Genomic DNA, 27684 nt, shown 5'->3' with positions numbered 1-27684 from the left:
CACCACCTGGACTCGTAACATCCTGCTCTGCAGCTACCCAGGATGTCAGTGACCAATGAATGGACGCGATTACAATCACTGCATATTGAGTGGGGACTACCAGCTCCCAGCTCCGCCCACTTGACTAGAAGCGTCTGCAGGAAGAATATAACTTCAGTCTCTCCCTGCAGCCAAAATTCGTATAAGACATCAGCATATGCCCAAAATGTTATTGACCAGCAGATTAGCACTACGGCTGCAGGTAAATTATTATTTGTCAATGACAGGTTCTCTTTAACAAGTCACGTATTCTCTGTTTGAAAGCAGTTAAAGGGGTTGTCCAGCTTTATGCTATTAATCCTCAAGAAAGGTCATCATTGTCAGGTCAGCTAGGGTGCCAAGTGTCCGATCCCATCTGTTGCCAGCTCTGGAGTGAGCCGAAGGTAAACCGTGAAAGGAGTGGGAATAGCACAGCACAGTTCACTGTGTAGTGGCCATTGCTGAGAACTGAAGCTCAGCTCTTATTAAAGGGACTTTCCAGTTATGAAAAACACCTCTCCCCAGGTGAATTTTTATTTAAAAAAAAAAAAAAACCTGTCCAGTACACTCCATCCTCAGGTCTAGCTTTGAGTCTCCACTGCTGCTCCCAGTGTCTGTATGGCTGGACCCAGGGATGGTGAGTAAAGCTCAGTTTGTTTGTTTTTAATCCAAACTGCAGCTGGGGGAAATAGGGGTTTTCCAAAATCGGGAAACTCCTAGAAACTAAAATAGTTGTTGAAGTGGAGAAATGTAAGTCCATAACAATGCACATAAGCACAGCAGAGAATTGCATCGCCTCCTGTACCACACAGAACCCGGCTTCATCCACTTGGTATCAGATGAAAAGAGATAAATAAGCTCTTAGTAGTACCAGTACTTCTCTCTCGGACACTGCATCTTATGGACCAGCGGAGGAACATTCTGGGACTTCAGGCGCCTACACTAGAAATGGCTCTCTATCCATGAATGTACAATATATTACATGCCACACGTTACATACATGTAATGCTACATACTATACCACATGTTACATTCTATGTTACAACTCTTGGTTTATGAAGTACAGAGACCAGTATTCTATCGACATATAAGAAAGCCTAAGACAAGAAAATGTAGAATTTGCTATATACATTACGGTTGTAAAGTTGGTGGATGGAGCCCTTCATCATCCTCCTGGCCTTCAGCATCTAACAGTGTTTAGCTCATGAAAAATGTATTCCCTCGCAGCACAACGTAAGCTATGGAAGAGCAGAGTCATCTTCCCCACAATAAATAGTTAATGCCGAGCTCAGGTTGAAGGCAGCTCCTTTGTGAGCTCATGTTTTGCAATGACACATCCTCAGGCCTATGAGGTTTGTGCAGATGCTGCAGCATCACGCAAGTCAGAATCATCAAAGGATGCCAAGCCCTGCCTGTCCCAGCCCTCCGAAACAGGGCAGATTACTGGCTGCGCAGTCACGCCACAACACACGGGAAGACTTGGGAAATCAGGAGATGGAGAAGACTGGCATGAATCGGCACTAAATGAAAAAGAATCCTGTAAATCAGTATTCGTCTCCCTGTGTGATAACACAATGACGTGAGAACTAGGGGCCATATAACTCGCCCATAAAAAGGGCTGTCATAGTCACACCTGGACCCAGGACTTCACCAGAGAGGAGCTATAAAGGGTGTGGATGTAGTGGTCGCATCTGGAACCAGGACTTCACCAGAGAGGAGCTAAAGTTGTGCTGAAAAGTTTACATAGCCTGGCAGAATTTTGCCTTTCTTGGCCTTGGATTCAGAGAATACACTGTGTGCAGAATTATTAGGCAAATGAGTATTTTGATCACATGATACTTTTTATACATGTTGTCCTACTCCAAGCTGCATAGGCTTGAGAGCCAACTACCAATTAAGTAAATCTGGTGATGTGCATCTCTGTAATGAGGAGGGGTGTTGACTAATGACATCAACACCCTATATAAGGTGTGCTTAATTATTAGGCAACTTCCTTTCCTTTGGCAAAATGGGTCAGAAGAGAGATTTGACGGGTTCTGAAAAGTCCAAAATTGTGAGATGTCTTGCAGAGGGATGCAGCAGTCTTGAAATTTCCAAACTTTTGAAGCCTGATCACCGAACAATCAAGAGTTTCATGGCAAATAGCCAACAGAGTCGCAAGAAGCGTGTTGGCCAAAAAAGGCACAAAATAACTGCCCATGAATTGAGGAAAATCAAGCGTGAAGCTGCCAAGATGCCATTCGCCACCAGTTTTGCCATATTTCAGAGCTGCAACGTTACTGGAGTATAAAAAAGCACAAGGTGTGCGATACTCACGGACATGGCGAAGGTAAGGAAGGCTGAAAAACGACCACCTTTGAACAAGAAATATAAGATAAAATGTCAAGAATGGGTCAAGAAATATCTTAAGACTGATTTTTCAAAGGTTTTATGGACTGATGAAATGTGAGTGACTCTTGATGGGCCAGATGGATGGGCTAGAGGCTGGATCAGTAAAGGGCAGAGAGCTCCACTCCGACTCAGACCACATCAAGGTGGAGGTGGGGTACTGATATGGGCTGGTATCAACAAAGATGAACTTGTGGGACCTTTTCGGGTTGAGGATGGAGTGAAGCTCAACTCCCAGACCTACTGCCAGTTTCTGGAAGACAACTTCTTCAAGCAGTGGTACAGGAAGAAGTCGGTATCGTTCAAGAAAAACATGATTTTCATGCAGGACAATGCTCCATCACATGCATCCAACTACTCCGCAGCGTGGCTGGCCAGTAAAGGTCTAAAAGAAGAAAAAATGATGACATGGCCCCCTTGTTCACCTGATCTGAACCCCATAGAGAACCTGTGGTCCATCATAAAATGTGAGATCTACAGGGAGGGAAAACAGTACACCTCTTGGAACAGTGTCTGGGAGGCTGTGGTGGCTGCTGCACGCAATGTTGATTGAAAACAGATCAAGCAACTGACAGAATCTATGGATGGAAAGCTGTTAAGTGTCATCATAAAGAAAGGTGGCTATATTGATCACTAATTTTTTGGGTTTTTGTTTTTTCATGTCAGAAATGTTTATTTCTAAATTTTGTGCACTGATATTGGTTTACCTGGTGAAAATATACAAGTGAGATGGGATTATATTTGGTTTTTATTAAGTTGCCTAATAATTCTGCACAGTAATAGTTACCTGCACAAACAGATGTCCTCCTAAGATAGCCAAATCTAAAAAAAAACACTCCAACTTCCAAAAATATTAAGCTTGGATATTTATGAGTCTTTTGGGTTTATTGAGAACATAGTTGCTGATCAATAATAAAAATAATCCTCTAAAATACAACTTGCCTAATAATTCTGCACACAGTGTATGATTGATAACAAAAAACCTTTTTCTCCACTCATGGTTATTGGTTGGGGGAAGCCATTTACTGTCAAACTACTGTGTTTTCTCATTTTAAATCTTATTGACAACCAAAAACATCCAAATGACCCTGATCAAAAGTTCACATACCCCAGTTCTTAATACCGTGTATTGGCCCCTAAAACATCAATTACAGCTTGAAGTATTTTGTGGTAGTTGTGGATGAGGTTCTTTATTTTGTCAGATGGTAAAGCTGCCCATTCTTTCTGGCAAAAAGCCTCCAGTTCCTTTAAATTCCTGGGCTGTTAAGCATGAACTGCGTGCTTCAGACCTCCCCAGAATGGTTCAATGATATTGAGGTCAGGAGACTGAGATGGCCACTCCAGAACCTCCACTTTGTTCTGCTGTAGCCAATGACAGTTCGACTTGGCCTTGTGTTTAGGATCGTTGTCATGTTGGAACATCCAAGTCCGTCCCATGCGCAGCTTATGTGCTGATAACGTGCGGCATTCATCTTTCCTTCAACTTTTACCAAGTTTGCTGTGCTTTTGTAGCTCACACATCTCCAAAACATCAGCGATCCACCTCCGTGCTTTACTGTAGGAATGGTGTTCCTTTCATCATAGGCCTTGTTGACCTCTCTCCAAATGTAATGTTTATGGTTGTGGCCAAAAAGTTAAATTTTGGTGTCATCACTCCAAATTACCTTATTCCAGAAGTTTTGAGGCTTGTCTCTGTGCTGTTTGGCGTATTGTAGGAGACACTTTGTGGCATTTGCGCAGTAATGGCTTTCTTCTGGCGACTTGACCATGCAGCCCATTTTTCTTCAAGAGCCTCCTTATTGTGCATCTTGAAACAGCCACACCGATAGTTTTCAGAGAGTCCTGAATTTCAGCTGAAGTAATTTGTGGGTTTTTCTTTGCATCCCGAACAATTTTCGTGGCAGTTGTGGCCGAAATTTTTGTTGGTCTACCTGACCGTGGTTTAGTTTTTACAGAGCCCCTGATTTTCTATTTGTTAATCACAGTTTGAACGCTGCTGACTGGCATTAAAAATTCCTTGGATATTTTTTTGTATCCCTTTCCTGTGTTCTACAGTTCAACTACCTTTTCCCGTAGATCTGTTGACAATTCTTTGCTTTCCCCATGACTCACAATTCAGAAATGTCAGTGGCTGGATGAAAGATGCAAGAATCTGTCTGGATCCCAGAAACTCACTCAGCTTTTATGCACACACACTGATTACAAGCAAACAGGTCACAGGTGAGGATGTTACCTTTAGTAGCCATTCAAACCCATTTGTGTCAAATTCTGTGCATGTTATCAGGCCAAAATCACCAGGGTATGTGAACTCTTGATCAGGGTGATTTGGATGTTTTGGCTGTCATTAAGATTTAAAAAGAGAAAACACAGTAGTTTGACAATAAATAGCTTCATTCAACTAAATAACCATGAGAGGAGAAAAAGTTTTTTTGTTATCATTCATATTCTCTGAAACAAGGCCAAGAAAGGGTATGTAAACTTTTGAGCACAACTGTTTAAAGGGTGTGGATGTAGTGGCAGCATCTGAACCAAGAACTTCACCAGAGAGGAGCTATAAAGTATGTGGGTGTCGTAGTTACACCTGGATCCAGGACTTCATTAGAGAGGAGCTATAAAGGGTGTGGATGTAGTGGTCGCACCTGGACCAAGCATGTTACATATGGTGAATATAGCACATAACATAGGAATCCTGGGATAGGTTTGGCATTGGAGTTTATGGGTTTCTAGTTGACTTTCAACACTTCTGTTCAGAGGAAAGACTTTGGCTTAATAAGACTAAATATGGCCAAACACTAGACAGCAACTGCTCAAATGCTTTTCCATTACTACAATGTACCCAGACACTTATTTATTTCTCAGGCAGCGCCATATTTCCTGCTAGAACAAATGATTGTCCATGCTGAATTCAGAAAGTTGTAAAGATATTGGGGGTTTCTTTCCAATGACAACTGAAAACGACTTAGGGGCATTGATGTAAAGTAAATTCAACTTCAGCCACCAATTGCCGGGCAGCTGCTTACAAGGCAAATAAAATTGTGGGATACATTAAAAGGCTATTCCCATCTTCATATATGAATATTGTTGGATAGTGCTTCTGTAATTTATTGCTTATTAAAACTTGCAGCAGATACTGAGATATTTACACCTATTTTGTTTATAGCCTAGGAAACAGACTACCGCGGCAGATTAGCCTGTAAGGACTGTGCTGAAGCTTCCCGGGATCAGGAGGTAACGGCACGCTGAAATGATCCCGGCTAGCTTACCAAAAAAGAGCTTGTAAGGACTGGGCATGTTCTACTGTCTAGCAGCGGTGGTCAGCCTCCAAGGTAACAAGCTATAAATAAAAGGGTTAATATTTTAAGAACGGCTGAAAATTTTAATGAGCAGTGAATTGCAAAACTGCTTGAATTTACAAACACTAATCTGACAATACCCATTTATAACTATGGAAATACCCAAGAGGCATAGATCATGACAAGAACATCGCTTCCCCTCTATACAAGTCACTAGTGTGGCCGCACATAAGATACTGTGTACAGTTTCAGGCTCCAATACATACAAAGCAGAAATGGAGCTAGTGCAGAGAGGAGCAACCCCGGGAACAGATGACCTGCACAACCAAGACAGGCTATCAGTTTGGAAAGTCTTAGGGGCAATCTTATTACAATGTACAAATACATGAAGGGACAGATCTGTATAATTATCTTTTTACACCTAGGCCTGCAACAGTGACAAGAGGGCATCCTGTATGTCTAGAGCACATGACAAACTCTGGCCCTTAGGGCAAGTAAATATGGCCCCCGGCACTGGGCAGTTCCTCCGCCCGATATCGCACTTTCAACGGTAGCAGCTTTCAGGATGTCAATACAGTTAAAAGCAATGATGGAGAAGGGAGTGTCAGCTGACGCTCCCTCTCCAACATTCCCCCTCTAAAGCCTCCGCGCAGCGTGCGAGATGACGTATGCAGCGCTGCGAGGGGGCCCATACACTCCACGTTGCGCTGCGAGGGGGCCCATACACTCCACGCAGCCCTGCGCGGGGCCCATACACTCCACGCAGCGCTGCGAGGGGGCCCATACACTCCACGCAGCGCTGCGAGGGGGCCCATACACTCCACGTTGCGCTGCGAGGGGGCCCATACACTCCGCGCAGCGCTGCGAGGGGGCCCATACACTCCACACAGCGCTGCGAGGGGGCCCATACACTCCACACAGCGCTGCGAGGGGGCCCATACACTCCACGCAGCGCTGCGAGGGGGCCCATACACTCCACGTTGCGCTGCGAGGGGGCCCATACACTCCACGTTGCGCTGCGAGGGGGCCCATACACTCCACGCAGCCCTGCGCGGGGCCCATACACTCCACGCAGCGCTGCGAGGGGGCCCATACACTCCACGCAGCGCTGCGAGGGGGCCCATACACTCCACGCAGCGCTGCGAGGGGGCCCATACACTCCACGCAGCGCTGCGAGGGGGCCCATACACTCCGCGCAGCGCTGCGAGGGGGCCCATACACTCCACGCAGCCCTGCGCGGGGCCCATACATTGTATGGAGGACTACGTGGGGCCCTTACATTGTATGGAGCACTACGTGAGGCCCTTACACTGTATGGAGCAATACGTGAGGCCCTTACATTGTATGGAGCACTACGTGAGGCCCTTACACTGTATGGAGCACTACGTGGGGCCCTTACACTGTATGGAGCACTACGTGGGGCCCTTACACTGTATGGAGCACTACGTGGGGCCCTTACACTGTATGGAGCACTACGTGGGGCCCTTACACTGTATGGAGCACTACGTGGGGCCCTTACACTGTATGGAGCACTACGTGGGGCCCTTACACTGTATGGAGCACTACGTGGGGCCCTTACACTGTATGGAGCACTACGTGGGGTCCTTACACTGTATGGAGCACTACGTGGGGCCCTTACACGGTATGGAGCACTATGTGGGGCCATTACATATCAGGGGCACATGTATAAGATTATCTCAGCACAGGAACATTTTATTTAAACACATCCAATTGTGGAAGTTATTATTATTCAAAGATCTATTAAATAAAATGCACTGTGTTCATGGAAAACTACTATAATAGGTATGACACTTATAGGGGTTGTTCCCATTCAGTAAATGAGTCCCCGCCGCTGCTACCGGTATCTGTCATTGGCTGTGGCGCTTACAATCTGACAGTGCGACAGCCAGTCAGTGAGTTCAGCGGCTCAGCCCATGTAGGAGCCTCGCCAGTGACCCGGGGAAGTAGAGTACAAGACACTTTGTTTCTTTATATTATTCTGCTGTCGGGGACATTCATTTACTGAACGGGAACCACCCCTATAAACTTCTTTTAGAAAGGTCCTGTGTCACGATAATAAATCACAAGTGACAATTTACCAAAAATATGACAACCAATACGGTCATACATTACATCAATTTTTAATACAATGCTACAATAATAAAACAGAAATATATCTGTAAACAGTGTATACACAATTATCAGACTTATGACGCACACGTGTGTGACTGATTTTATGCTTATGTAACATGTCACTAATTTGTCTCCTATCAACTACAAAACTGGGCAGAATACAAGTCCTTCAAATAATAGTCCTTACAATGGATGCGCCATTTCTGGGGCGGCTGACGGCTGGTGTTTCTAGCCTGGGAGGGGGCCAATATTCATGGCACCCTTCCTGGGCTACTAATATCAACCCCCAGCTGTCTGCCTAGCCTTTGCTAGCTATTAAAATAAGGGGAGACGCCACGTCATGTTTTTGAGAGGGTCCCCCATTTTAATAACTAGTAAAGGCTAGGTATTCAGCTGGGGGCTGATATCAGTAGCCTGGGAAGCTCCGTGGGTATTACCCCCTTCCCAGGCTTCAAACATCTGCCCCAGCCGTCTGCTTAACCTCCGCTAGAGACTAAAATTAAGGGGAACCCCACGCCAATTTTTTTTTTAAATAAATCCTTTATTTTAACACTAAATGACAAGTACAGTAATCAACACTATCACTGTACTTCATATATATGTGACTGACATGTTTCTATCTATCTAATCTATGTGTGATGCTCTATTCTTTCTGTTCTAAATTGTCGGGTACCGGCGTATGCCGCTGATGAATTGCCGGCCGGCTTTTTTAAAGAGACGGGTGCATGAAAATCGGAGGGCACTAGTGTGTTCCAAGTGCCCTGCTATGTTTTTCATGCATCCTCCTATATACCCTGCCTGCCTGACGTTTAATTGAGCACTGTTCCCATCGATTTGGTCAATTTTTGACCTTCTGCAGACCGCCAGGGGGGACTGCCAGAAAAATGCTCGAGTTTTCCATAGACTTACATTGGGCTCATTGCTCGGGTCGAGCACCTGAGTATTCCAATGTGCTCGACCCGAGCTTCGAGCACCCGAGCATTTTAGTGCTCGCTCATCACTAATTACTACCTATTAGTTGTGAGTTTTAGAGAAAAGAGTATGCTTCTTACAGACACAGTGTAACTCTTCTCTATGCGCTGTGTCTGGTATTACAGCTTAGCCCAGTGGACTTGAAGGAAAATTAGCTGCAGTACCAGAACTAGCCCATGGACAAGAGGGGCACTTTATTAAAAAAATAATAATAATTATTATTGTTTTACAGGTGATATCAGAGATGAAACATGTTTCTTGTTAGTGCTATTACTTACAGCACATGTGGGCAAACTGCAGCCCGAGGGCCACCTGGCCGTACCAGTCCGGCCCGAAGGGCTGAAACATTGGCCCACGTGAGACAGCTGACGCAATGATGTCATTTCTTCGTGTCTGCTGAGACTCCGTGCACAGAAGACAGGAGCAGAGGGCCGGGGAATGGGAGTGAGCTGAGTATGTGTTGTTTTTATCATGTATATGGGATATTTGTATGTATACACGGAGGCTATGTGGGGGCTCTGGCCGCATACACGGAGGCTATGTGGGGGCTCTGGCCGCATACACGGAGGCTATGTGGGGGCTCTGGCCGCATACACGGAGGCTATGTGGGGGCTCTGGAAGCATACACGGAGACTATGTGGGGGCTCTGGCCGCATACACGGAGGCTATGTGGGGGTTCTGGAAGCATACACGGAGGCTATGTGGGGGCTCTGGAAGCATACACGGAGACTATGTGGGGGCTCTGGAAGCATACACGGAGGCTATGTGGGGGCTCTGGCTGCATATCCGGAGGCTATGTGGGGGCTCACGCTGCATATAGGAGGCTATGTGGGGGCTCTGGCCGCATACACGGAGGCTATGTGGGGGCTCTGGCCGCATACACGGAGGCTATGTGGGGGCTCTGGCCGCATACACGGAGGCTATGTGGGGGCTCTGGCCGCATACACGGAGGCTATGTGGGGGCTCTGGCCGCATACACGGAGGCTATGTGGGGGCTCTGGCTGCATATCCGAGGCTATGTGGGGGCTCACGCTGCATATAGGAGGCTATGTGGGGGCTCACGCTGCATAGAGGAGGCTATGTGGGGGCTCACGCTGCATATAGGAGGCTATGTGGGGGCTCACGCTGCATATAGGAGGCCTATGTGGGGGCTCACGCTGCATATAGGAGGCCTATGTGGGGGCTCACGCTGCATATAGGAGGCCTATGTGGGGGCTCACGTTGCATATAAGAGGCTGTGTGGGGACTCACACTGTAAATAAGAGGCAATGTGGTGGCTCATATTGTATATAAAGGCTATGTGGAAGCCCATACTGTATATAGGGGCTATGTTGGGACTCATTGTATACAGGGGGCTGTGTGCGGGCTCATAGGTATATAGGGGGATCTCAGCATATTTAATTCTGCTCAATATTAAGTGATATTAATTATAATTATTAATATTAATTGTATGTTAAAATCAATATTGAGCAGAATTAATTTCAGCCTATTGGTTCGGCCCTCCACAACAGTCATGGTCACTTATGTGGCCCCTTGGGAAAATTAATTGCCCGCCTCTGACTTACAGGAATTCTGTGAATAAAGGAGTGTTATATTTTCTCCTGTGATTTATGGTGGCAGCAAAATAACAACTATTACTTGGTAAGAGTATGGTGAAGGAGAAGCAAATGACCAACAGAATTGAACTAAAGATGGGAAGATCATTTTGCACAACGCCAGTTCATCAGTCTAAAGCCACAACCCCACTATCAGTATTTGGTCAGTATTCGGTTAGTATTTTTTCTCAGGAGTGGGAGTCAAAACCAGGAGTGGGTGATAAATGCAGAATTGGTGACTTGTTTCTATTATACCTTTTCTCTGATTGTTCCTCACCTGGCCTTGGCTCCCACTCCTGAGAAAAAATACTGACCAAATACTGATAGTGGGGCCGTGGCCTAAGGCTGCTAAACAGATGATGTCCCGCCAGCCCTGGCTGATCAAAAAAGCTGTGCGGGGCATCCTGGTCGCGACTCCAGTACAGCGATCAGAGACTACTGCCCTGGCTGATGCACTAGAGACCTGTCAATCGGGTGCCCATCTCTAAGGAGGATTAATGTACGCAGACCTAACACACAGCAGGAAAGATTACAGAGAGACATCTTCTACACTACACCCACTTACCAAATGAGAGATACAATGATACATAAGAAAAATACAGTACAAAGCCAAATCTATTCAGTGCACACCCATACAGCAAATGCTCACATTAGGTGAACAATGGCCTAAATATGAAGGAATCCTGTTCACCATTTTTTCTATCATACTCATACTTGGGAAACGTAGTAGACGAGCTATGAGGAAATCTAATTCCTTGGTGGATGCTGCCTATCACTGCCAACAGAATACCGGTGCAGTGGCGGTCACTGCATTATATGGCCGATGTACTGACGATAGAGCTAAATATGCTAAATCTTATACCTTGGGCCTCGTTAGCAGAGGACCAGCCGCTCTCCTGACAGTTCTATTTTACGAAATATTTCTATTGTCCATGAAACAATGGTGGAGCTTTTTTCGTTTCTTACAACTATGTTGTGTCTTTCATCTATTATTCCTCCTGGAAATGTATAAATAAACCGGCAACTGGGTTCTACCTAAACTAACCAGGGTGTTCTCCAATATGTTTGCCAAGTTTCAGCATGCACTTTATCAAATGTTCATATTTTAGTTACTATACTTTCGTTAACGTTCCAGAATAAGCTGTCCATTGTGTATACATGAGGAATAACACTACTTCTGGACATTATAGGACTTGTATGCAGTATTTTCACCAGTTTTCCCCACTTATTGTTTTATCTCCAAATTTGCAATTCACTCTGAGCTGGTGGGAGGACAATACCTGCTATAATGACTCCCATACAAAGTTCAGCAAATAGAGAGATCCGTGCTCTTGTCTTCCTCTATCTGTCACACGAACAGAAGCAGCAGCATGAAGGAAATTATACAGCAGTACTGAGCAGTGTAAATGTGAATCCAGCTGTGGGGAGAGGTAAAAGACTAGTTGGAAAGCTTAGCACAACCTTTTTGTGTTTCCCTTTGCTGATCACTTCTCCCCAACCTGCCCTCTCTATAAAAGTATAATAGGGGGTGTAGCCTGACACCTCACTGCGCTGGCAGTCCATCTCACCTTGAGCAAGATGCATTTGATAGTCAATGGTGAATTCAGGAGGAAGGAGGAAAGGGAAGAAGTGGCCCAAAAGTGGAGAAAGGAGCAGATTTGTTTGATAAGCTATAATAAAGCTTCTTATATTCACCTGTTCTGTTGATTTATGCAAAATTTACTGAAAGTACAGTTCTCATTTAACTGTGGCTTTTCAAGGATCACGACTGAGCATTACCTGAGGACGGGTACTTAAGACAAATGATGCAAGTCTGTTATGCATTTTAGAAAAAAACATTTGTTTTGAACGTTTGTTCATGTTGGAGATTATATTTATGTACTGTGTCGAGGCGGCATGTATCCTCAGCACCGCCCCACTAACCGTGCGGTTTCTCCTCGCGGCAGGCCGTGCCGCTGTACTTGCGTCTTCCTGTACTCCTGTGTGTTGCTGTTGCATTTTGTTTCCATATAGCCTTAGGGGGTGTGTCCAGTCTCTGCAGGAATTTAACCCCGCTGTGTTCTGCAGAGACCTGGCTCCCCAGCCTATCTCTTGTCAGCAGGTCCTATTTTAGGCAGCTCCACCCAACACGCTTTGCTTGAACTTGGTTCCTGCTCTGTTAGCCCATGTGTATGCATCCTTCTGTATTCGGCTTCCTGTTAATAACCCGGCCTGTTTAACCATCCTGCCTGACCTCGGTTACGTTTTCTGATCTCTGTTGCCTGCCCCGACCTCGGACCATCTGACTACATCTCTGTTTCGCTACTCTGTACCACGTACCCGTGCCTCTGACCCTTCCGTCAGCTGCAGCAGTCCCAGGGACTGTCCTGGAGTAATACCTAACAACTACCTATGGCAAAGCCTAACCTCACCACCAGAGGCTCTAGGGAACACCAGGTAGTTGCTCAGTCACGCCCCTCCAGGATAAGCCAGGCCCGTGCCGCAGATTGCTTCTAATGTTCTAGACTTCAGCCTTGTTCACATTTGAATTTTTCTCTATGGTCTTCTATTCTACCATTTATAGATAAAAAGGTAGCCAAATGTTCATTCGTAGGAACGGTAACTGGAACATCTACTATGCTAAATATGATTTATGATAAAATACATTTGCCAATACAACACATTCACATTAAAAGTTCCGCAGTATCTAGTATTATACAGCACATAACAGGCACTGTACGACTAATGACAATTCATGTGGCCAGGGGTCTTGTGGGATTACGAACAAGGCCTACTTTCTTCCCACAAACAGCTCCTCTCTTGTTAATGGGCAGGATCTAATCAACTTCATTCAGGTTTAGCATTTAAGTAATTAGCGAGCCTATTCTACATTAAAAAATGGATTCTACAGAGGTTTTCCACAGTAGACTTCACAGGCAGAAGTTTCATACTAATAATGAAATTATGAATGAACTGGAAACTAACCAGTGACCCCTCAGCGTCAGAGCTAAAGCTCTGTGTAGTCATCCTCATCATTACAGTGCACAAAATATACCAGAACGATTCAACTCAGGTCAAAATCCCACAGAAATGTGTATGCTATGAGAATAACCTTATTTGCTCAATCTGCCATTTATCATAATTAGAGATCAAATATATATATATATATACACACACAGGGTGGTCCAAAAGTAGGTGGACAGAAAGTGTAATAAGGTTATGAAGGGGGAGATTTATCAAACATTAAATTGCAGTGGATCATCCTCCAATAAACCATGAATTAGACGTGGACGATAAGCTTTCCACCCAATAGATTTCAGGATTCTCATGATAGAAGCTCGTGAAATTCCCAATTCCAGAGAGGCTCTTCTGGTGGACTTTTTTGGACTCTGAACAAATGTTTCAACAACAAGTTGTTTATTATCTTCTGTACAGTCTGTTTTGGGTCGACCAGTTTTTGGAGCATTAAGGATTGAGCCAGTGGCATTGAATTTGTCACGAATGCGGTAAATGGTTTGTCTCTGTGGGGCTTGAGTACCAAATGTTTCAACCCAATTTGCTCTAACGGTTTCAGCATTTTGAGATTTCCAATAACCTGTTAAAATCCATTTTCTTTGATCTGTATTTAACTTATTTGCCATTATGTGTTATCTGAATTATCTGTAAAGAAAACAGATTTGGGGGGAGATCTATCTGTGAAAACTAGATCTGTGAAAATGGCTCAGTTGCCCTTAGCAACCAATCAGATTCCACCTTTCATTTTCCAAAGAGTCTGTGAGGAATGAAAAGTGGAATCTGATTGGTTGCTAAGGGCAACTGAGCCAGTTTCACTGTACACCATGTTTGATAAATCTCCCCCTTCATAACCTTATTACACTTTCTGTCCACCTACTTTTGGACCACCCTGTATGTATGTATGTATGTATGTATGTATGTATGTATGTATGTATGTATGTATATATATATATATATATATATATACACACACACACACACACACACACACACACACACATACATACATACATACATACATACATACATACACTACAGACCAAAAGTTTGGACACACCTTCTCATTTAAAGATTTTTCTGTATTTTCATGACTATGAAAATTGTACATTCACACTGAAGGCATCAAAACTATGAATTAACACATGTGGAATTATATACTTAACGAAAAAGTGTGAAACAACTGAAAATATGTCTTATATTCTAGGTTCTTCAAAGTAGCCACCTTTTGCTTTGATGACTGCTTTGCACACTCTCGGCATTCTCTTGATGAGCTTCAAGAGGTAGTCACCGGAAATGGTTTTCACTTCACTGGTGTGCCCTGTCAGGTTTAATAAGTGGCATTTCTTGCCTTATAAATGGGGTTGGGACCATCAGTTGTGTTGTGCAGAAGTCTGGTGGATACACAGCTGATAGTCCTACTGAATAGACTGTTAGAATTTGTATTATGGCAAGAAAAAAGCAGCTAAGTAAAGAAAAACGAGTGGCCATCATTACTTTAAGAAATGAAGGTCAGTCAGTGCGAAAAATTGGGAAAACTTTGAAAGTGTCCCCAAGTGCAGTTGCAAAAACCATCAAGCGCTACAAAGAAACTGGCTCACATGAGGACAGACCAAGGAAAGGAAGACCAAGAGTCACCTCTGCTTCTGAGGAAAAGTTTATCCAAGTCACCAGCCTCAGAAATAGCAGGTTAACAGCAGCTCAGATTAGAGACCAGGTCAATGCCACACAGAGTTCTAGCAGCAGACACATCTCTTCAACAACTGTTAAGAGGAGACTTTGTGCAGCAGGCCTTCATGGTAAAATAGCTGCTAGGAAACCACTGCTAAGGACAGGCAACAAGCAGAAGAGACTTGTTTGGGCTAAAGAACACAAGGAATGGACATTAGAGCAGTGGAAATCTGTGCTTTGGTCTGATGAGTCCAAATTTGAGATCTTTGGTTCCAACCACCATGTCTTTGTGCAACTCAGAAAAGGTGAACAGATGGACTCTACATGCCTGGTTCCCACCGTGAAGCATGGAGGAGGAGGTGTGATGGTGTGGGGGTGCTTAGCTGGTGACACTGTTGGGGATTTATTCAAAATTGAAGGCATACTGAACCAGCATGGCTACCACAGCATCTTGCAGCGGCATGCTATTCCATCCGGTTTGCGTTTAGTTGGACCATCATTTATTTTTCAACAGGACAATGACCCCAAACACACCTCCAGGCTGTGTAAGGACTATTTGACCAAGAAGGAGAGTGATGGGGTGCTACGCCAGATGACCTGGCCTCCACAGTCACCAGACCTGAACCCAGTCGAGATGGTTTGGGGTGAGCTGGACCGCAGAGTGAAGGCAAAAGGGCCAACAAGTGCTAAGCATCTCTGGGAACTCCTTCAAGATTGTTGGAAGACCATTTCCGATGACTACCTCTTGAAGCTCATCAAGAGAATGCCAAGAGTGTGCAAAGCATTCATCAAAGCAAAAGGTGGCTACTTTGAAGAACCTAGAATATAAGACATATTTTCAGTTGTTTCACACTTTTTTGTTAAGTATATAATTCCATATGTGTTAATTCATAGTTTTGATGCCTTCAGTGTGAATGTACAATTTTCATAGTCATGAAAATACAGAAAAATCTTTAAATGAGAAGGTGTGTCCAAACTTTGTCTGTACTGTATATATATATATATATATATATATATATATATTATAAAATGGTGAAAATAAGTATTTGATACACTGACATTGGCATGTACATATGTATTCACTCCTTTTGCGATGAAGCGCCTAGAAATTTCTGGTGCAAGTAATTACCTTCATAAGTCACATGGTTAGTGAAAGGAAGTCCACCCATGTGCAATCTAAGTGTCACATGGTCTGTCAGTATATACACACCTTTTCTGAAAGGCCACAGAGGCTGAAACACCATGAACCAAGAGGCACCACTAACCAAACCGCACCATGAAGACCAAGGAGCTCTCCAAACAAGTCAGGGAATGTGTTGTTGAGAAGTCCAAGTCAGGGTTGGGTTATAAAAGAAATATCCCAATTTCTGATGATCCCCCAGATCAAATCCATTATCATCAAATGGAAAGAACATGGTACCACAACAAACCTGCCAAGAGAGGGCCACCCACCATAATTCTCAGCCCAGGCAAGGAGGGCATTAATCAGAGAGGCAGCACAGATACCAAAAGGTAACCATAAAGAAGCTGCTGAGTTCCCAAGCAGAGACTAGAATATCTGTCCATATACGACCACAATAAGCAGTTAAGCGTACACTCCATAGAGGCGGCCTTTACGGAACAGTGGGAAGAAAAAAGCCTTTACTTACATACAAGAATTGTAAGGCTTGTTTTGAGTTTGCCAAAAAACATGTGGGAGACTCCCCAAACATATGGAGGAAGGTTTTGTGGTCAGATGAGAAGAAAAATTTTACTTTTTGGCCATCAAGATAAACACCATATCTGATGCCAAACCAACACAGCTCATCACCCCAAGAACACCATCCACACAGTGAAACATGGTAGTGGCAGAATCATGCTGTGAGGATGTTGTACGGCAGCAAGGACAGGGAAAATGGTCAGAGTCGAGGGGAAGATGGAGAGTGCGAAATATAGGGATAATCTGTTTCAGTCTATCAGTGATTTGAGACTGGGACAGAGGTTCACCTTTCAACAAGACAATGACCCGAAGCAAACTGATAAAGCAGCCCTCAACTGGTTTAAGGCTGAGTTCACACGATGCATATTTAATGCGTTTCCGCGGCGTTTTTGCAGTTGTGTAAACGCCGCGGAAACGCATGAAAAACGCATGGTAGAAGGGCAGCAATGTTCCCCAATTGAAATCCGCATGTGCTGTGCCCATGATGCGGATTTTTCCGCAGCGTAAACGCTGCGCTCAAAAATCCGCAGCATGTCAATTAATTTTGCGTAAACGCGGCGTTTTCGCCGCCATTGACTTGCATTAGAACGCGCCAATTCCGCAAGACTTCATCTGTACTTGCGTTATTGGCGCGTTCTAATGTGCGGATGGTACCCGAGTGTGGAGAAGAGGAGAGTCTCATCCACACCCAGGTACCATTAAAAAAGCTGTAAAACAAGAATAAAATAAAAAAATATATATATACTTACCATCTGTCGGCCCGCGCAGCGCTCCTCCTTGCTTCCCGGCACTTGCAGTGAGTTGAAGGACCTGCGCTGACGTCAGAGTCATGTGACGGGTCACGTGACGCTGACGTCGGCAGGTCTTTCAATTCAAAGTTGCCGGCAGCCGGGAGAACGGAGTGAGCAGGACAGCGCGGGCCATCGGAGGTAAGTATATACACTCTCTCGGGTCACACTATATAAATCCATGCTGTTTGCATGGATTTATATAGTGTGACCTAGTTGTCAAGCACTTTCCAGGTGATGCTAAAATCGCCTGGAAAGCGCTTGTCAATCTGCATGCGGAAACGCATGTGAATCCGCATGTGGATCCGCATGTATTCTGCAGGAAAAACGCATGCACAATCTGCATGCGTTTTTTCAGCCAGGGAGATGCAGAAATGATGCAGAAATTTTCTGCTTCATTTCTGCATCGTGTGCACATACCCTTAAGGGGAAATATGTAAATGTTTTGGAGAGACCTAGTCAAAGCCCAGACCTTTAAGGGGTTTTCCCACGAACAAAACTTAATTTTATTCACTAGATCTTGGAATAATAAGAATTTCCACAATTGGGTGTGTTTAAAAAAATGTTCCTGTGCAGAGATATAAGATTATCTCTGCACAGGAACATTTTTTTAAACACACCCAATTGTGGAAATTCTTATTATTCCAAGATCTAGTGAATAAAATTAAGTTTTGTTCGTGGGAAAACCCCTTAAAGGTCTGGGCTTTGACTAGGTCTCTCCAAAACATTTACATATTTCCCCTTAAGGCTATGTGCACACGATGCAGAAATGAAGCAGAAAATTTCTGCATCATTTCTGCATCTCCCTGGCAGAAAAAACGCATGCAGATTGTGCATGCGTTTTTCCTGCAGAATACATGCGGATCCGCATGCAGATTGACAAGCGCTTTCCAGGCGATTTTAGCATCACCTGGAAAGTGCTTGACAACTAGGTCACACTATATAAATCCATGCAAACAGCATGGATTTATATAGTGTGACCCGAGAGAGTGTATATACTTACCTCCGATGGCCCGCGCTGTCCTGCTCACTCCGTTCTCCCGGCTGCCGGCAACTTTGAATTGAAAGACCTGCCGACGTCAGCGTCAAATGACCCGTCACATGACTCTGACGTCACCGCAGGTCCTACAACTCACTGCAAGTGCCGGGAAGCAAGCAGGAGCGCTGCGCGGGCCGACAGATGGTAAGTATATATATATTTTTTATTTTATTCTTGTTTTTACAGCTTTTTTAATGGTACCTGGGTGTGGATGAGACTCTCCTCTCCTCCACACTCGGGTACCATCCGCACATTAGAACGCGCCAATTACGCAAGTACAGATGCAGTCTTGCGGAATTGGCGCGTTCTAATGCAAGTCAATGGCGGCGAAAACGCCGCGTTTCCGCAAAATTAAATGACATGCTGCGGATTTTTGAGCGCAGCGTTTACGCTGCGGAAAAATCCGCATCATGGGCACAGCACATGCGGATTTCAATTGGGGAACATTGCTTCCCTTCTACCATGCGTTTTTCATGCGTTTCCGCGGCGTTTACGCAACTGCAAAAACGCCGCGGAAACGCATGAAATACGCATCGTGTGAACTCAGCCTAAATATGTCCCTACTGTGTACTGTGTAATGGCTGTGTCTGACCGTACAGGTAGATGGTCTGATCATACCACATCTCCTGGGCAGGGAGGAAGCAAAAGAGATTATACAGACATTACATCATGGTATCACAAATGATTCTTTTTCATGAGGTAAAACATTTCTCTGTCTGTTATTAAACAATGTTTTACTTCAAAGAATCATTTGCAGTCCCGTGCTGTAATGTCTGTATACTCTTTTGCTTCCCAGGAGATGTGGTATGATCAGACCATGTTCCTGCACGGTCAGACACAGCTATTACACAGTACATAGCAGGGACACATTTATAAGATTATCTCGCATGCAAATTGCCTCTTAAGAGAAAAAGAGGACTTGTACTCTATAGCGCCACCTATTGGAAGCAGCAATCCTACAAGTCACAATCAACCCTTTAACGAGTCGTGCAATATGACTTAGGATAACAGCCAAATCAGAATCTCAATTTGCAGACACGGTGTTTCAGGCTGCTGGCCCTCGTCAGTGCAAAGTATGAGGTCTGATTTGGCTAGGTGAGAGGCTCTGGAAGATTATCTCAGCACAGGAACATTGTATTTAAACACATCCAATTATGGAAGTTATTATTATTCAAAGAACTATTGATTAAAATGAACTTTTGTTCGTGGGAAAACCCCTTTAATTCAATTGAGAATCTGTGGTCAGACTTGAAGATTGCTGTCACCAGGGGAAATCATCTAACTTGAAGGAGCTGGCACAGCTTTGCCTTGAGGAATGGGCAAAAATCTCAGTGGCAAGTCGTGGAAAGCTCATAGAGACTCATCCAAAGCGACTTGCAGCAGTAATTGCCGCAAAAGGAGGTTCTACAATGTACTGACTTTAGGGAGGTGAATAGTTATGCACACTGAAGTTTTCAGTAATGTTGTCTTATTTGTGGTTTTCTTTAAAATAAAAAGAAAATCAAATGTTCATATTTGTAAGCAGTGAAATTCCAGGTTGTGAGGTAGCAAAACACAAAAAAATGCCAGGGGGGGTGAATTCTTTCAAAAGCTACTGTACAAATCCATGCAGAAATGGACAATGACAGAAGAGGGTCCTTGGGCAAGAACAATATATGGGTCCTCTGAAATGGGTCCTCTGAAAAGCGGACACTCATTGGCTGCAGCCGGCACAGGACCCCACAAGCCATATCACCAGCGGGAACAACGATGCCAACATGGCTAGAACGGCACCAATGCAGGAAGTGAGTGTACACTTATTTTATATGGGATCCCAAATTGATTAAACTGGGTTCCACAGCATAGATCAATTTTACTGCGGACTTTCTCCTGTGCGAATGAGAGTTTGTAAAGTTTCAGAGATAATGCTGGCACTGCAATATCCAGCTGATTATCAGAGCACAAATCCTCATAAGAAAATCCGGTGTGCAGGGCATACCCTAAAGTGGCAGTACACATTACAAAAAGGTTTACCAAATCCAGCAATGTAAATGTTTTATGTATAAGGGGAACAACCGGTAACAAAGATCAGGGAAAGAAGGATTGGGTATACAGTGCCTTGAAAAAGTATGCATACCCCGTGAGCTTTTCTACATTTTTTTCACCTTACACCCCCAAACTAAAATGTATTTTATAGAGATTTTATGTGACATACGAACACAGAGTAGCAAGTGTTTGAGAAGTGTTAAGGAAATAACACATGGTTTTCTAAATATTTTCAAAATATACCGTAGTTTTGGACTAGAAGACGTTCTTTTTTTCTGTCAAATTTGGGAGGAAAATGGGGGCGTCTTATAGTCCAAATGTAGCTTACCGGGTCGGGGGGCGGTGGAGTGGGGTCACATGAGGCAGGATCGCTGTTGCTGGAAGCTGGCGGCAGCAGGAGTGGGGGAGTGGTAAGCCAAATTCAGACTGTAAGACGGACCCTCATTTTAACATTAAAGTTTTTTTTTCTATTTTACTCCCTAAAATTTGGGGTGAGTCTTATGGTCCGATGCGCCTTATAGTCCGAAAAATACAGTAAATCTGAAAATTGTGACTTGCATTTGTGTTCAGCCCCCTGTAGTCAGATACCCGTAAATAAAATCCTGCGTGAACAATTAGCTCCAGAGGTCATATAATTAATAAATTGAGTTCACTTGTCCGTAATTTATTCTTAGCATAACTACAGTACAGCTGTTCTGTGAAGGCCTGTTGAAGAACATTTGTGATCAAACAGCATCATGAAAACCAAGGAACACATCAGATAGGTCAGGGATAAAGTTGTGGAGAAAGTTGTGGAGAAGAGTAATGCAGGGTTAGGTTATAAAAAAAAATGTCCATGCTCTTAACATCTCAGGGAGCAATGTTCAATCCATCATTCAAAAATGGAAGGACAGTCATGGCTGAAAGTGTTTGCACCCTTGAAATTGTTCCAGAAAAATAATTATTTCTCCCAGAAAATTATTGCAATTACACATGTTTTGTTATACACTTGTTTATTTCCTTTGTGTGTATTGGAACAACACAAAAAAAGTCTAGAAAAAAACTGTTGGCACCCTCAACTTAATATTTGGTTGCACATCCTTTGGAATAAATAACTGCAACCAGTCGCTTCCTATAACCATCAACAAGCTTCTTACACCTCTCAAATGGAATTTTGGACCACTCTTCTTTTGCAAACTGCTCCAGGTCTCTCATATTTGAAGGACGTCTTCTCCCAACAGCAATTTTAAGATCTCTCCACAGGTGTTCAATGAGATTTAGATCCGGACTCATTGCTTGCCACTTAAGAACTCTCCAGCGCTTTGTTTCCATCCATTTCTGGGTGCTACTTGAAGTATGTTTGGGGTCATTGTTCTACTGAAAGTCAAATGACCTAGGATGCAAACACAGCTTTTTGACACTGGGCGCTATATTGCGACCCAAAATCCTTGGGTAATGTTCAGATTTCATGATGACTTGCACACAGTCAAGGCACCCAGTGCCAGTGGGAGCAATACAACCCCAAAACATCTTTGAACCTCCGCCATATTTGACTGTAGGTGCTGTGTTCTCTTCTTTGTAGGCGCATTCCGTTTTCAGTAAAAAGTAGAATGATATGCTTTACCAAAAAGCTCTATCTTGGTCTCATCAGTCCACAAGATGCTTTCCCAGAACGATTTTAGCTTACTTATGTACATTTTGGGAAAACTGAAGTCTAGCTTTTTTATGCCTCTATGTCAGCAGTGGGGTCCTTCTGGGTCTCCTTCCATATTGTTTCATTATATTCAAATGTCGACAGATAGTTTGCGCTGATGCACCCTGAGCCTGCAGGACAGCTCGCATTTCTTTGGAACTTGACTGGTGCTGTTTATCCACCATCCAGATTATCCTGTGTTGCAACTGTTCATCAATTTTTCTCTGCCGTCCATGTCCAGGGAGGTTAGCTACACTGCCATGTTGATTAGGTTGCGCACTGTGGACAAAGGAACATCAATATCTCTGACAATGGACTTGTAACCTTGAGGTTGCTGATATTTTTCAACAATTTTGGCTAAGTTCTATTCTTCACTTTCGCTTCTCCATGCTTAGTGCAGAACACACAGACAGACAATACAAAGATTGAGTCAACTTCTCCCCTTTTTATCTGGTTTCAGGTGTGATTTTCATATTGCCCACACCTGTTACTAGCCACAGTTGAGTTTGAATGAGCATCACATGCTTGAAACAAAGTTGTTTACCCACACTTTTGTCCAACCAATTTTTAGGGTTTTGGGTGAAATTATGCCCAATTTGCCTTTTTTTTCTCTGTTTTTTTGTGTTGTTCAATAAATACAAAGGAAATAAACATGTTTGTATAACAAAACATGTGTAATTGCACAATAACACTAATTATCTGGGAGAAATAATTCATTTTCTGGAACAATTTCAAGGGTGCCAACACTTTTGGCCATGACTGTATATTGCTCAGTAACAGATCCTCAAAGATGTTTGACATTTTTTCTCTTTTGCTGAATCCAAATCTGAGAAAAATAAAATATAGTGAAAAGGCCCCATGTATGTCTGGGAGTCCTTGTCCCAACCATGGCAGAAAGAAATATGCAGCCACTGAAAGGAGCCGAGGCCCACATCTGAGGACACATTGTGCTGGACAGACCCCCCTATCTGCAGATCCCACCAAGCCCAGATCTGGAAATAAGGATACAGACATGAGGAATGAGGATTCCCAAGACAAAGGCTTCTACGCTCCGGTCATTTGTCTCGTGCTGAGCAGCTGTGTGGCCAGACGCGATGTATCAGTGCGGACAAAACGTGGACAGCACCATCAGCAACACAAACAAGCGGCAGCGTGCGGGGCCACGTGTCCTGTTACATGTAGAAGGCACCATCCATTTAATATGGTTGAGCTGCAAACCCGTCAGTTCACCTGATCGCCAAGGTGCAAGATCAGATTATACCCAAGTGTCCCAGGAACGGACGGCCGGAGCGCCCAATGTGACATCATCGTATGATGGGAGTTGTGCCTATACATGATGATGATGATGATGATGATGATGACAGTTGTGCCTATACATGATGATTATGATGATGATGGGAGTTGTGCCTATACATGATGATTATGATGATGATGGGAGTTGTGCCTATACATGATGATGATGATGGGAGTTGTGCCTATACATGATGATGATGATGATGGGAGTTGTGCCTATACATGACGATGATGATGATGGGAGTTGTGCCTATACATGACGATGATGATGGGAGTTGTGCCTATACATGATGATGATGATGATGGGAGTTGTGCCTATACATAATGATGATGGGAGTTGTGCCTGTACATGATGATGATCATGATGATGGGAGTTGTGCCTATACATGATGATGATGGGAGTTGTGCCTGTACATGATGATGATCATGATGATGGGAGTTGTGCCTATACATGATGATGAGGAGGAGGATGATGACAATGGGAGTTGTGCCTATACATGATGATGATGATGAGGGTTGTGCCTATATATGATAACGATGATGAGAGTTGTGCCTATACATGATGATGATGATGATGACGATGGGAGTTGTGCCTATACATGATGAGGATGATGACGATGGGAGTTGTGCCTATACATGATGATGGGAGTTGTGCCTATACATGATGAGGATGATGACGATGGGAGTTGTGCCGATACATGATGAGGACGATGGGAGTTGTGTGTATAAATGATGATGATGACGACGATGGGAGTTGTGTGTATAAATGATGATGATGATGATGACGATGGGAGTTGTGTGTATAAATGATGACGGTGACGATGGGAGTTGTGCCTATACAGGATGATGATGGGAGTTGTGCCTATACATGATGAGGATGATGACGATGGGAGTTGTGCCTATACATGATGAGGACGATGGGAGTTGTGTGTATAAATGATGATGATGATGGTGACGATGGGAGTTGTGTGTATAAATGATGATGATGATGGTGACGATGGGAGTTGTGCCTATACATGATGATGACGATGGGAGTTGTGTGCATAAATGATTATGATGACGATGACGATGGGTGTTGTGCCTATACATGATGAGGATGATGATGACGATGGGAGTTGTGCCTATACATGATGAGGATGATGATGAAAATGGGAGTTGTGCCTATACATGATGAGGATGATGAAGAGTTGTGCCTATACATGATGAGGATGATGATGAAAATGGGAGTTGTGCCTATACATGATGAGGATGATAGGAGTTGTGTGTATAAATGATGATGATGACGATGGGAGTTGTGTGTATAAATGATGATGATGATGATGACGATGGGAGTTGTGTGTATAAATGATGATGATGATGGTGACGATGGGAGTTGTGTGTATACATGATGATGATGATGGAGACGATGGGAGTTGTGCCTATACATGATGATGACGATTGGAGTTGTGTGTATAAATGATGATGATGACGATGGGAGTTGTGTGTATAAATGATGATGATGATGGTGACGATGGGAGTTGTGTGTATAAATGATGATGATGATGGTGACGATGGGAGTTGTGTGTATAAATGATGATGATGATGGAGACGATGGGAGTTGTGCCTATACATGATGATGACGATGGGAGTTGTGTGTATAAATGATTATGACGATGACGATGGGTGTTGTGCCTATACATGATGAGGATGATGATGACGATGGGAGTTGTGCCTATACATGATGAGGATGATGATGAAAATGAGAGTTGAGCCTATACATGATGAGGATGATGAAGATGGGAGTTGTGCCTATACATGATGAGGATGATGATGAAAATGGGAGTTGTGCCTATACATGATGAGGATGATAGGAGTTGGGTGTATAAATGATGATGATGGTGATGATGGGAGTTGTGTGTATAAATGATGATGATGATGATGACGATGGGAGTTGTGTGTATAAATGATGATGATGATGGTGACGATGGGAGTTGTGTGTATAAATGATGATGATGATGGAGACGATGGGAGTTGTGCCTATACATGATGATGACGATGGGAGTTGTGTGTATAAATGATTATGACGATGACGATGGGTGTTGTGCCTATACATGATGAGGATGATGATGACGATGGGAGTTGTGCCTATACATGATGAGGATGATGATGAAAATGAGAGTTGAGCCTATACATGATGAGGATGATGAAGATGGGAGTTGTGCCTATACATGATGAGGATGATGATGAAAATGGGAGTTGTGCCTATACATGATGATGACGATGGGAGTTGTGTGTATAAATGATGATGATGATGGAGACGATGGGAGTTGTGCCTATACATGATGATGACGATGGGAGTTGTGTGTATAAATGATGATGATGACGATGGGAGTTGTGTGTATAAATGATGATGATGACGATGGGAGTTGTGTGTATAAATGATGATGATGACGATGGGAGTTGTGTGTATAAATGATGATGGTGACGATGGGAGTTGTGTGTATAAATGATGATGATGATGGTGACGATGGGAGTTGTGCCTATACATGATGATGATGATGGTGACGATGGGAGTTGTGCCTATACATGATGATGACGATGGGAGTTGTGTGTATAAATGATGATGATGACGATGGGAGTTGTGTGTATAAATGATGATGATGACGATGGGAGTTGTGCCTATACATGATGATGATGATGGGAGTTGTGTGTATAAATGATGATGACGATGGGAGTTGTGCCTATACATGATGATGACGATGGGAGTTGTGCCTATACATGATGATGACGATGGGAGTTGTGCCTATACATGATGATGACGATGGGAGTTGTGCCTATACATGATGATGACGATGGGAGTTGTGCCTATACATGATGATGACGATGGGAGTTGTGCCTATACATGATGATGACGATGGGAGTTGTGTGTATAAATGATGATGATGACGATGGGAGTTGTGTGTATAAATGATGATGATGACGGGAGTTGCGCCTATACATTATATATGGAGTGATGCTGGTGTTTCCTCCACACTAATGCTGATTCACGTGTGCACATCAGTCCTGCGTGTCTCCGGTCGGGTGACGATGTGGTGACAGCAGACATGTCAGCAGTGCTGAAGGCGAGATGGCAGCACCCTGCTCGCCCTCGCCCCGCCCCCACAGCTGACGCAGACCCCACACTACCTACCTTTAGGCTGGCGGTGCCCGTTAGCCTCTTCCTGTGTCTCATTCACATCCCTCCTTCCACTACAGAGGACGGTGCGGCTGATGGACAGCCATCCCCGGCCGCAGCCGCTCCCGACTCTCCCCTTCCCGAGGTGTCCTAGTGACTCTGCCCTGTCAGGACACCGGGCACTGGCCAATGTTCGCCCTGGTGCTCGGGCACGTGTGTGACGTTGAGTCCTCGGAGCACGCATGCGCGCTGGAAGCTGCTTGTGTTCTGGAAGCGCAGGCACGTTGTGCTTACGTCACAGTCAGAAGGTTGCGGCGCGCGGTGCTGCTGGGAGCCGGCGGGGAGGCGTCAGGCCGGTGAGGGAGCGGCTCCTCTCCTCAGTCATGGCCGTATCTCTCGGCCTACCTGCTCCCGGGCCGTGTCCGCCACTCTCCGGTCCCACCGTCTGTTGTCAGCGCCGTACAGGTGGGCACTGGTTTATGGCCGCACAGCCCGCTCTGTTTTGTCCTCCCTTCCCTGAAGAGTCAGCGTTTTATGTCTGGGTTCTTGGCGCTGTGTCTGTACTGAGCGCTATTCTTTAATGTCACATCAGTTTTGATCACCTTTGCAGTTTTAGGCTGCGTTCACACATTGCGTATTTCCCTGCAGTTTTTGCACGTATTTTCCTGCTTTTTTTTACCTGCGTTTTTTAACGCAGGTAAAAAAAGCACCTCCATTCACACACTGCGTTTTTTCCTGCGTTTTTACGGAGGTGCAGGAGATGGACACCTGTATGTAATGTAGTGTGTCCTGTCTGTGTCTACGTGTCGTCTGTGTGAGTGTCCCCCTAGCAGTGTATGTACAGACAGCTTCTGGCTGCAGTACATACACTGCTTTAAAAGAAATAAACTATGGATACTCACCTATCCGATGGATGGGAGAGGCGTCCTGTCCGGCCCGCGGCTTCCAGCATC

General features: G+C 44.2%; 1 protein-coding gene across 3 annotated transcripts in view; it reads right to left on the bottom strand.

Annotated features, from left to right (window-relative positions):
• Positions 1–27012, bottom strand: part of CCSER2 (coiled-coil serine rich protein 2) — a 198143-nt gene extending 171131 nt beyond the window's left edge. The window contains exon 1 of one of the 3 annotated variants that reach the window (XM_073685860.1): positions 26747–27012. The gene's annotated coding sequence lies outside the window, so the exon portion shown is untranslated. The remainder of the gene's footprint in view (positions 1–26746) is intronic. The other 2 variants (XM_073685861.1, XM_073685859.1) reach the window with 2 other exon arrangements.
• Positions 27013–27684: the final 672 nt, after the last annotated feature.

This window comes from Phyllobates terribilis, unplaced genomic scaffold, assembly GCF_046119375.1.
Source record: "Phyllobates terribilis strain yellow unplaced genomic scaffold, ASM4611937v1 Scaffold_5__5_contigs__length_657084704, whole genome shotgun sequence".
Lineage (NCBI taxonomy): Eukaryota > Metazoa > Chordata > Amphibia > Anura > Dendrobatidae > Phyllobates > Phyllobates terribilis.
This window is presented reverse-complemented; position numbering and strand designations above follow the sequence as displayed.